General features: G+C 40.1%; 1 protein-coding gene across 3 annotated transcripts in view; it reads right to left on the bottom strand.

Moving 5' to 3' along the window:
- Positions 1 to 2,957, bottom strand: part of DCC (DCC netrin 1 receptor) — a 653,315-nt gene extending 650,358 nt beyond the window's left edge. For all 3 annotated transcript variants that reach the window (XM_067545413.1, XM_067545412.1, XM_067545415.1), the window contains exon 1: positions 2,863 to 2,957. The gene's annotated coding sequence lies outside the window, so the exon portion shown is untranslated. The remainder of the gene's footprint in view (positions 1 to 2,862) is intronic.
- Between the last annotated feature and the right edge of the window lie 9,492 nt (positions 2,958 to 12,449).

Genomic DNA, 12,449 nt, shown 5'->3' with positions numbered 1-12,449 from the left:
CTGCTTTGCACCTTCAAGCACAACCTGGCACTGATGCCATCTTAAATGCCCTTGGAAGGATTCTCCCCCTATATGAGGAATCCTCCAGTAATGCAGAGTCAACATAGAAACTCTTACACCACTCACTCACAATCCCTGCTTGAGGGGAAAAAGGGACAGGCGGCAGGATCCCCTCCACTTTGCGGATCCTCAGTTGTGTTTTTAGCATCTCTGGTCACTGCTGTATAGCAAATGTTAGTTCAGCCCTTAGTCTAATAGAGACCAACAGAAGAGACAGCAGGGCACAGCAAAGAGAACATTGGAATTGGGATCAGGAAAGCTGGGTTCTATTCCCAGATTTGCCATTGATTCACCATATGCTCTTGGGCAAGTCACTTAACCTCTTTTCCTAGCTGGAAAAAAAGGGTGCAGGGGATAATAATATTTAAATGCTGAGATACTACAGTTAGGGTGGGGGACAGCAGAACCACCAGAATAGACCTTTGCAAGCCATTAAGATCAGAGAACTGCAAAGGGGAACTTTCAGCCATCGTTGCATTTCCATTCCGTTCCGTTTGATTTCCATTCTGTAAAACTTGGCAGCACCCCGGAATCTGGTCTCTGATTTACAATGGTTTTACACTGCACTGACTTCAGTGAAATTACTTCTGATTTACAGTGGTGTAAGTGAGCAGAAAAATCAAGCCCAGTATGTTTGACACTTTCGGATAAACATTAAGGCAGGATGTGATATAATAAGGCTAGTCTATGGTACAAGTTTTTCTGCCTGTGATATTTCTGTACACCTTTGATTTAGGGTGAGTTAAGTTTGTTATTAATTATTCCACAAGGAAATGATATTAGTCCTAAAAATGCAGTACTCCAAGCTTTGCTGAAAATCTGCTGAGCACACTCTGTGAAATGACACTATGCCTGTTTTGCTACAAATGCTATCTCCAATTATTTCAGGTGCAGAGGACATCACGCTTACTGAATTTGGTTAGTTTTATATAGGTAGTAGCATCCTCTTCTAGTAATCCTTTTACTTATTATCAATGGGAATTTTGCTCAAGTAATATAATATTTGTAATAACTCCAAAGGATTTGCCCCACAGTATAGCCATGGGGACAAAGAAAATTGGGTGGATTTGGGATGTATGCTGTACAGAAAGAATGGTGGACATGGAGAAACTTAACCCAAAGATTTTGAAAACTGTCGTCAATGCACAATTTTCAGATCTGTTTATCCACCCAATTGTGGCTTAACGCCCATCCTATGGGATTGTAGGATTGCAAAAAAAGAGCCAAGATGCTGTGATCACATTAATACATCTGTACCAGGGCTCGACAAATTTGCTTCAGAGCTAGACCAAAAATTAAGGAGCCAGACAATGTGGACCCAGCGGGGTGTCCTGGCCAGAGCGCAGCAGCCGCTCTCCCCTCTGGCCCCACCCCTTCCCCCCGCCCGTCTCCCACAACGTGGGCCCAGCGCCGGGGCACCCTGGCCGGAGCACGGCGGCCGCTCCCCCTGGAAAAAAAACTAGGCACCAGACTTAAATTTCTAGGCACCATGGCGACCTGGTGCCCAGGGTTTGTCGAGCCCTGATCTATACTTCTTATAACTCTGGCACACTGCTGGCTTGAACACAGTGACGTGAAAATGTATCTTCGCACCACACCAAACCTTCTAATGAAATTTGCAGGTTTTTTATGAATGATCCCTTTAGCAGAATTGTGGTATGCATCAGCAAGTCATTCAAAAAGGGATCATGGCTGCTTCACAGAATTTCTTTCTTTATTTATTTATTTATTTAGCTGGAATGGATGACAATTTGGTATTCATTGTCTGTTATGCTTAAGAGAGTTCACAGACTCCCTCTAGTGACTATTCAGTCTTTTCAGATCTTTAAAGAAATAATACAACACCTAACTCTTACATAGCACTTTTCAAACATAGATCTCAAAACACTTTATAAAGGAGTTCAGTATCATTATCCACAATTTAAAGATGGGGAAACTGAGTCACAGAACAAAAGCAACTTGCCCAAGATTACCCAGTAGGTCAATGGCAGAGCCAAGAATAGAACCCAGATCTCCTGAGTCCCTGTTCAGAGCTCTAGATCAAGAAGAAAATGTTAGCACAGCTGAAAGTTTCAAAGTTGCTGAAGGAGTTAGGCACCAGGCAAGCACCTAATGTATATTGAATTTCAGTAGGAGTTGGGCACTGAGAGCTAGATTTACAAGAGAACTTAAGAACTTTACTGCCACTTTAGGTGCCTACATCCCAGAATCTGGTCCCACTCAGTCACAAAATCTCTGCTCAGCTGCCACCAAATCACACAGGCCCCTTAAACATATTCAGTGCCTCCATTTTTGCAGTAAAAGTTCCTTTGATATCTGTTTCTGCCTCTGCGTGTGCGCCCAAGCCCCAGAGCAATGCAGGAACCAGGGGAAAGGCATTCCTCTTCCTAACTCACATGTGGGACCCAATCTGTTAAGCACATTCAGAGGTTACCTACCAGATTGGGCCCCATAGACAAAGTCATACGAAACATCTTGGGTGATGGGGAGGGGAAAAAGAAGAGGAGGACCTCCTTCATAACTTTTAACCCAGTGGTTAGGGTACTCATCTGGGGTGCAGGTGACCCCCCACTTCAAGTCCCCCCTGCACTTAAGTGCGAGAATGGATTTGGACAGGGATCTGCCACCTCTCAGGTGAGTGCCCTAGCAACCAGCCTAGCAAATGGAGAGAGAGAGAGCAAGCATGAGAAAGACTCTGTACCTTTTGGATAGAGCACGTATATGGGAGACCCAGGATCCAGTCCCCCTGCTCTGGAATTTGACAGTGTTACCTAGAAATGAGAGAAAGTTTGCTGTACCTACATAAATCAGCTCTTCTGAAGGTCAGTAGCACAGAGAACAGATGTTAGTGAAGGAATTCACTTCCATGCAAGCCACGGGTCAGAAGGTAGCTGGCCTTCTAAAGGAATAAGGTAGCTCAAATTCACCTGGGAGTGCTTAAATCACTGAGTAACTGGAAGGCAGTTAATTAAGTAAGGAAACACCTGGACATGATGAAAGGTTAAGGACCTCAGTTAGAGAAACTCCTGAGGAGAAAAGTAGCCGCCAGAGAGACAGAAGGTTTGCAGAGAGAAGATCCCTCCAGAAGACTGGTGAAAAGCTGTCAGGCAAAACCAATATTCCAAGAAAGAGAAAAAGCAGGAGGCTAGGGAACACCACAAAGATAGGAAGTAGCTCAGGGAACAGGAAGGGACCCAGAGGGGCTGGTTCTGGTTGTCCCAAACAAGAGCCCTGAGCTGGTACCCACTAGAGAGGGTGGATCTGGGTTCCCCTATCTATCCCAGCCAGGGACTTTTGAAAAAGAAGCTCCTAATCCCAGGAGTCATAGGCCCAATTAGCCCCTAATAGAGCCACACTCGGCAAGGGAGTGCTTAGGAGGCGACAGTGCCTCTTCTAAACCCAACCTTTGCTCGTCTGGGTTTCTCTGATTCTTGGTGGCTGATTCTGGGAGGCAGGCAGTACCTCCACCTAAATTAGAAAGGACATGGAAAGTAGGATTTACTTAAGTTACTAAAGTTCTCAACCACAATGGAATTGCTCAGCATATGCAAAAATACACTCTTTGAGAGACATGCTACCTGTGTGTACAGGAAAAGTTATGCAATTTAAGCAATTAATTTTGTTCAATCTTTATTAATAACAAAGAAATTGGCTTAACAGAAAAAAGTAAACTACTTTCACCAATTTCAAGGAAAAAGGCAATAACGTAAACTTCCCTGGCTTTGCTTTACACACAGGGCAAAATACATCCCTGCTGTAAATCCATCCAAGCCAATAGTCTTATAATAGGGATTAATTTAGCCCACAGAAAGGAATCTGAACTCTGCCTTATAAGGTGGGTAAATATTAATATTGTGCATTATGAATTAGGAGATATAGTAGGTGGAACCATAGAAGAAAGATTTTTCAGAGTCTGTGGAAGTTTTCCCAGGATGTGGTTAAAATATACATCACTTCTGAAATGTATATGAACTCTTGCTTTGGGGCTCCTGGAGCATCTCAGTAAAATGATATGAGTTACAGAATTGTGTTGGGTACGCAAAATTTCAGGCAATTCCATGGCAGTGTAATAAAGTATTTGTCAGGTTCCACACTGGAACAAGCAATGAACTGACTATTGGCAATGCTTCTTTTACTACAAGCATAAAGCACAAATATTTTACTATGATATAAAATAGGCAGCACGTTCAGTCCTCACTATACAATGGACCGGTATTCCTCATCTCTAAGTGGAAATCCTATATTGCAAAAACAGTGCTTAAAATACGATCCTCTAAAGCATTGGTTTTCAACCTGTGGTCCACAACTCCCTGGGGATCCACAGACTATGTCTAAGATTTCCAAAGGTGTCTGCACCTCCATTTGAAATTTTTAGGGGTCCACAAATGAAAAAAGGTTGAAAACCACTGCTCTAAAGTAACCACATAAAAAGGAAAAATTTCCTTTGGGTTTCATATACAGGAATGTGCCATTAGAAGAGCATTTGACATTTCTGAAGTGCTGAGAACACTTCTGAGAAGTAGATACTATATGCAGTCAATGTCAGAGGTGGAAGTAAAGCTAATGAATTCCTGACTCCAAGCCCTTTGCCAGAATAGGTGACCTCACCATCTGAGGTATCTTCAGTGAAAAAAAACCAAATGTGACTGAAAGTATCTATTATTTTTTCTCAAGGAGACTTGAGTTTCACCTGCTAGCTATTTCATGGCACCAAACATCAATTAAACATTCTTCCATGCTTGTAACTCACTTTCCCTTACTCTCTCTCTCAGACAGTACTGCTTCATTGTACTAGGGGCAAAAATTAAAATCACTGTTCCTTTATGAAAAGTCTAACAGGAAATGCCATTTTGTTTGTTTTTAAAAGGAAAGCAATAGTGTGATGAAGTTTGAAGCACCCTAGGATCCGCTGGGATCCAGACAGACCAGATACTATTGCATTCAGACATTATGGTGGTGGTGACAATATAAAATCCTTGCAAACTAGAGATCAGAGATACTTTAGTTTAGCAGTAATTGGTCTTGATTAAAGGACACTGTGGACTGTTCTAAGGTAGCTACCACACAAAGGATCAGGGTTTGAGATTCAACCTCAGTTACTCAGGTTGGTAGAGGTCCTACTTGTTCCTACTTGTTCCCAGGGTAAAAGAACCTTATCTGATTTAGTTTCATTGAATGAAGAATACACAGACCAACTTTTTTCTCCAGCAAAATCCATTATTTTATCATATATGACATCTGTAAAATTGTTTCACTTTATTTATTTTATATTAAGCCTTAAGGGCCTGCACCTCCTTTCCAAAGTGATAAATCCTACAAATGAACTACCATGAGGCAAATTCTTATGTAAAAACTACATCCTAAATTGTTAATACATTACTACCAATCTGAGATTTGCTGTTCTCAATCATTTGTAATTCATGAATATTTCACATGTACGCATGTGCTACTGAAGGAGCTCTGCACCGCCTTGTTTGCAGACTTTTTTACAAACACTTTGCCTGTACAATGGAGAAAATAAAAGGTGTTTTACTATTCTGCTGAGTAGGCAAAAGGCAGCCAGCACATCTTCACTCTGTCACCTGTGATGATGCTCTTCAGCATACAGAGATGGGGAGATGAATGACAATTATGTTAGTATTGTACTACTGATATCGGTGGGAGCACATGCTACAAGTAGAGGACTTCCTGCTGAGTAGTACCAGAGACCTTGGGAAAATCACCAGATGTTTGTAGGCAATTTGCATCACCTGGACCATCCCTCTGCCAGTGCAATATTGTTCCCTACAATATATTCTCCAGATTTTTGTCTAGTTCACTTGTAATTATTAAAAGCAATGTGGCATTCACCATTTCCCTAGGGCAAGCTAGCATTAAGGTGTTATGGTAAGAGTGAAAGGGGACTAGAATGAGACCAACATGAATTATTTTCTCTTGTGATCCCAGGTACCACCAGAATTTTGATTTTCCGAGACCAAAGTCTAGCCCCTAACTCACAGCATCACTTCGATCTCTCTATATTTTAGTGAAACATGAAACATATGAACTTACTACTGACCATACCAGATCAATAGACCAATTGTCTACCTACTTCACTATCCTGCCTCAAACAGCATCCAGTTCCTGATGCTTCAGAGGAAGGTTCAAGCTACTCCTTCGTGAATAGTTATAATCTGTACAGGGGAGCCCCCCAAAGGAGACCAGGAGTCAACCCACTGCCACCTCCTTCCCTTCAAGGTGAACTCCCCCTCCAACGTGGTGTTTTCATGGGCACAGAGGGGTTTGCCAGCTGCACACACACACTCACACACGGACAGTGCCTCAGGGAGTTAATCTGGCCCATAATTTATTGTCTCTATGTGTATCCTTTATATCTCTTTGGAAGCTCCATGCACTTTTTCTGCTCCTGCTCCATCCTGTTTTGATGCTCTTTTTGCTACTAAAAAAACAATAGTGCCAGCAGCTCTGCAGTCAGGAGCAATCCAGTAATAACAAGCCGCCTTGCCCACATGCCATGGAAGAAAAAAACTAGATCACTGATTCAAGGGCAGTCGCTATTAACACCATCCAGAACAGATATTTAAAAATAATTATTAAAATACCTTGGGCTCAGCACTATGAGGCAGCTGGAGCAAGGTTGGTGCAAAGGAGAAGGCAGCTCTCCTTTACACCCCCATCGGGCTGCTATGTCTTGCACCAAGGGTTGTTTTGGCCTCTATAGCAACCTGAAATCCTAGTGGCTTTCTGTGCTGTCTGGCTCAGGAGCTGCAGCACAAATTCTGGCCCCTGGATGGTATTCTTAGAAAAGTGCAACTGATTTTATTATTATTATTATTATTTTTTAAATTGATTGACTCTGGGCCTGATTCTGAAAGTGTGCAGAGCAGCTGGAAACTCCGCCTCACTTTTATGGACACAATCATTTTCCCCCTTGAAGCCTGTGGGAACTTTGGACTGTTGACTTCAGTGGAAACAGGATCATGCCCATTGCATACAAGTTCTCAACACGGTCTCAGCATCAGCTTCTACCCTCCAGTCCCCCTTCTGACAGAAATTATCCATCTTCTCCCCTTTTTTTAATATCCAAATGTATAAACAATTGCATGCTGGGTTTGGTAAGAAGACATTTTCATCATGGAGCTGACATGCACAGCCTTAAGAAAAGCCTTTATAGTGAACCATTTGCAAGTAAATATTGGGATTTAAACTGATGAGAAACAGATTGGGTGTTGCCTGTCAAAGCCCCAAAGGCCACATAATAAATAGCTAGGTAACAACAGCTCCAGCTCATTGAAATGCAGACATTATTCACCGAAATTTCATTTGCACAGCTTACTCTCCACAGCCTCCTTAACAGATGTCAATGAATCAGATATACATGTTCTGTGAAATGAAGTGCAAATACCACTGAAAATCGAGAGAAGAGCTGGTGGAGACACAAATCTGCACATCCGTTCATGCCATTTGGTTACAGTGCTCTGCTACTACAGCCATGAAATTCCCTCTAGAGTGTCTGAGGCACCAGTGAGGAAAAGGCAATTAGGAATGATAGGGCAAAAGATTAGCATCCTGTCTCTCTGTGCCACGGTGTCATCAGACGCACAGAGAAATGTACCCACAATTTAACATGGAAAAGGAATGGGCCATTCACAGAGTGCTAGAAATTAGATATGGCAAAAGAACTATCTGGTTATTTAGAGGAAAATTTTCCACGGTGAATTAGAAACTTAAGTCCCACTGACTTTCAATGGACTCCTAAATCACCTAGGATGCTTTTGAAAATGTTACTTTTGATGTATCCCATTGCCAGGTATGTTTGTTCCTACACTACATTTAGTGCTTTTTAGGACTCCTCCTTTCGTGCATGAACTGTACAGAACCATCAATACACAGAAACTGTTCAGATTATTTTGAATATCTATCCTGATTTACATTAGATATAAACTCATATCAAGATGGTCAAAAATGGGACTGTCAGATGCTACAGAGGTTCTGTCAATTTGTAGATGTGTGTATATGGGACTTAAAATTCTAGGATTATTTGTGCTCTGACATCTAAAAAATCAGGAAGCTCTCATTCAATGAGGGACACAAAAAACGATAATAAAGTTATTCCATTTTGTATCTAAAATAACTGTTGAGCCCAGGGAAGATTGTGTCCTGCCATTTAAGATTTTTAAATGTGGGAGAATATTCACAGAGCAGCTGAACTATTTGTGTGAACTTTAGCTTCTTACTCCCTGATTCCACTCTATTTTAAAATGACTTTTACCTCCTCCTCATGTGTGTTTCATGGCTCACATCCATTTCTGTACCATGGGCCAAATTCTCTGCTGGTATAAATCAACATCACTTCATTGAACTCAATGGAAATGCACTAATTCATACCATCAGAGAATCTGGCTCTATCCTTGGTTTCTATTATAATTTAATTTGTTTTTATATTAGATGGTCAAAATAGTTATTCTTTTTTTAGGCTACTTTGCTTTAATTGGTTTTTTAAAGAAATGCCATCAACTTAAAATTCAATCATACTTCTGTCTAAAGCTGTTTTGTAATGTTACAAGTAGCAACAAGCATTACCATAACTGAAAGCACATAGAGGGGTGGAAAAATCCCTCTCTTGTCAATTAGGTGATTTTTGTGCATTTGGCAGTAATTACTATTTGATCAGTTTCACTGTTCCCCACCTCTCCCCCTGAACTCCATGGTCACTCAGTAATTTTCCCTTGTTTGTTGAAACAGAAAAATAATTTTATAATATAGGAAAATGTGACTGAAAAACCACAACAGACAGGGTAAGGTGCAGTACCCAAAACTACTTTGTTAAATGTAATTGTTTCTTTAATTGAATTTTGAAATCGACTATGTTTCAAGGTGATGTCTCCCTTTAAATTATCAACAGTATTAACATTAGAGAGGAAGAATGGTGGTTAGTACATTATCCTAGGACTTGGGAAATGTAGGTTCAATTATTTACTCCACCATGGACTTCCTGTGTGACTTTGGGCAAATCACTTGATCTCTCTTTCTGAGTCTCAGTTCCCAAACTGTAAAAACAGGGATAATATCACTTCTCCACCTCAGACTAATGTTCTAAAGATAAATACATTCAACACAGTGAGATGCCTCGGATAATATAGTGATGGGGCTTACATAAAAGAAAGAAAGAACAAACGACTTGAGAGGATCATGAAAAAAAAGCCTCAACAATGTCCCTAGCTTTCAGTGCAATCCTGTACACAGAGGTAGGAGTAATTCTACTGGCATATGAGTAGAACGGATTGAATTTTATTTTTTACAAAGTTTTTTTAAAATGAAAAATGGCTTTTCACCTGAAATGAGAATTTTTGCAGAAAATATTCATTTAAGTTAAAATGTTCTTATTTTTTAATGAAAAGCAAAAAATCAACTTTTTGACAACTGAAAAATGTTATGATCTCCCATCCTTTACCCCCCACGTTTTTTTTTTTCCTGCCTTTTTCTCCCCTTTTCTTGTGGAAAAAGGGGAGGGGAGGGCGAGATTTGACAAAATGAAATTTTTCCATTTTGTTTGAATTTTTTTCCAGAAACTATATAGCATTTTTCAAAGAACTCTACTTAGAAGGCAGGTGCTATACCCTGAAACAAAGGATTTGCAACCACTTTACTTGCACAATTATCAATGTCACTAGTAAGTCATAAAATTTTTCTTATGGGTTACACAAACTTGGAACAGCACCTTCAGAGGGATCTATGAAAGTGCAAAACTCATAGGAGCCCAAATCTGCTGTTCTCCCACACAAAACTGTGCCAGTTTCACCACCGTTATTATGGTAAATTATTTAGATTATAAATGCAGAACCACAAAATAGGTTATGGAAAGTGTTAATTTGGCTACAGAAATGAATAATCAATTATCTAAATAATTCAAGCCAGCTCTACTGTATGAACAGTGTATTTCACCACCTAGGCCACCAAAATATTAGGGACTTCAATATGCTGAGTCTGTAGAGAGTGACTGTACTCTAAGACCTACCAAATCAAAATAGCTTCACCATTCGAAAAAGTTCTAAGGGTCTAGTTCTCCCTCAGTGTAATTCTAGTGCTCAGTCCTGCTCCCATGGAGATTGATGGCAACCCACCCCATGGACAACCCACCCCATTGGACATTGGACCCCATGGACAACCCATTGCCCATTGCACCCCATGGACAACCCACCCCATTGAGCAGGATCAGACCTTGTGTGCCTCCTAGATTGAATGGAAATTATGTGAGGAGAGTGCGCTGCAGAGTGAAGTACTTTCCTCAGTCAAAAATAATAACTGACATTCATGACTGATTCACAGATATTTTTTAAAGACAGAAGGAACATTTATGATCATCTACCACATGATTTCTGCATCAAATCTATAGCTTCTTTTTGAGCTATATCCTCTTACCTCCAAAGATATCAAAGGTCAGTATTATCAAATCCATAGTGAGCCACCTGGAAAAAATAAGTGGCTTGATTTTCACAGGTGCCCACTGACTTCAAGAGCTATGGGTTGTCAGCCCTACTTCAGCCATTTATTCAAATGCTTAACTGTGGACTTAGTTGCCTAGCATTAGGTCCCTAAGTTTGGAAAAGCATTTTACAAAATGTAATGAACTCAGGTTCAAACAACATCCATACAACATACCAATAGACATTATGATCTCTTTACCACAGAAGAGGAAATTTAAACAGAGAGGTTAATTGATTTGCCAAAGGTCACACAGAAAGTCAATGGCAGTACTCGGAATAGAATAGCTCTTGATGCCTACTCTGTCCCAAACAGACTTACATTTACATTTATCACATGATCTCCTTGCATACTGTTCAGCCTGCCAAAGACTAGATATGGGACAAAGATCCAAGAGCAACAGACAGAAACAATAAATAGGACTAGTTCAAGGGATTCTACAGCCTAAGGCAAATTGGCATCTTTTGAATGTCTGCTTTCCCAGAGGAATCCATGCTCATTTTAACAAAGTGCCTTGGTTCTTCTTTTGAAGCAAACAAAAAAACAAAAAAGATTTGCTGTTAGTACAGATCTGGGAAAATGGTCATATTCTGCTGTCTATTCTGCTGTAAAGCTGAAGTGACTGCACTGCCGTTAGAGCAGATACTTCAGTTTTCACAGAAGTAACAGTAGAGTCAGGGCCATTTTTCTTCATTCCTCAAGCAAGAGATTTACAATCCAACAACCATGGACAATCCTTGATTTCCTTACTATTGTAAAGAGGCATCTGCAATTCTTCTGAAGAAATCAAGAGGAGTTTCTGAATTCAAAGTCTTTGAAAGGGATATTAAGGAACTGTTGGGCTTTACAAAGTCAACTAAACTTGGATGGTTTCATTAGAGTTCACATGCTCAGTTATGAATTACGTCTTATATTATGTCCCACACCTATGTCACTGGAACAAAGATAAACATTTTAGAACAAGGAACAGCTTTGCTATCTACTCTCTTTTTCCTTTCTTTTTGTCTCCACTGGACTATGACATGCCATTTTTCAAGCTTGTTAAAAGCTGCTGTTATATAAATTGCTAGATCTATTAGTATATCTTAATTACTGCATCTTGTGCTACTTTTAGCCTCTTGTGAGGCACAATTGTCATGATTTATACTATACTAACAATGATATTTTTACATTAGTAAACAATTAAAGAACTGAACAGCACCCTTGGGAAGTTCAGAAAAGCTTGGAAGGTTCACCATCATTCTGAGTTATATCAAGTGCAACTGTATTTACAGAAACCTTCCAAAAGAATAATACCTTGTCAAAATACTTGCAGTGTTCAGAATAAATGTGTGTCTAAAGAGCATCATTAATGGCTCCAATTTATTATAGGAGTAAAACATAAAGTTAAAGAAAATGGACTTTGATGAGGTTACACAGGAAACTTGATCGCTGGATTTTAGGCTTGTCAGACAGAACCATTCAGAAGAAACTAGAACAGATTCAAGCCCTATTATGGTCTTTGCAAACAGTACAAAGATGACAGATATGGTCATTAGAGCACATATTCCTTTAAGTTTAATATACAGCAGTGACAACCATACCATGTTAGAAGTGGCAATGCTCTGACTGCAAGATATACTTGCCACCATAGACTGCAATCAGACTGGCTTTTCCTGTCAAGGCACACAACATCATGAAGATATTCCTTTATCTTGTACAATTTTATGTTTTGCTCAGTAATTAAAATTAGAAAAGATAGTGAAAGATACATGATTGAATTTGGTTCATCATCAGTGATAAAGTGGTTTCTAATAGCAAGACTTAGGGAAAGAAGGCTGGATTCAATGGTACAAAATAGATCATTCCTTTCATTCAGCTCCCTAGGGGCACAGATTCAATCACTGTTGCAAACGCTGAGTAGT

Source organism: Emydura macquarii, unplaced genomic scaffold (assembly GCF_026122565.2).
Source record: "Emydura macquarii macquarii isolate MOO-44397 ecotype Brisbane River unplaced genomic scaffold, CSIRO-AGI_Emac_v2 contig_1045, whole genome shotgun sequence".
Classification (NCBI taxonomy): Eukaryota; Metazoa; Chordata; order Testudines; family Chelidae; genus Emydura; species Emydura macquarii.
This window is presented reverse-complemented; position numbering and strand designations above follow the sequence as displayed.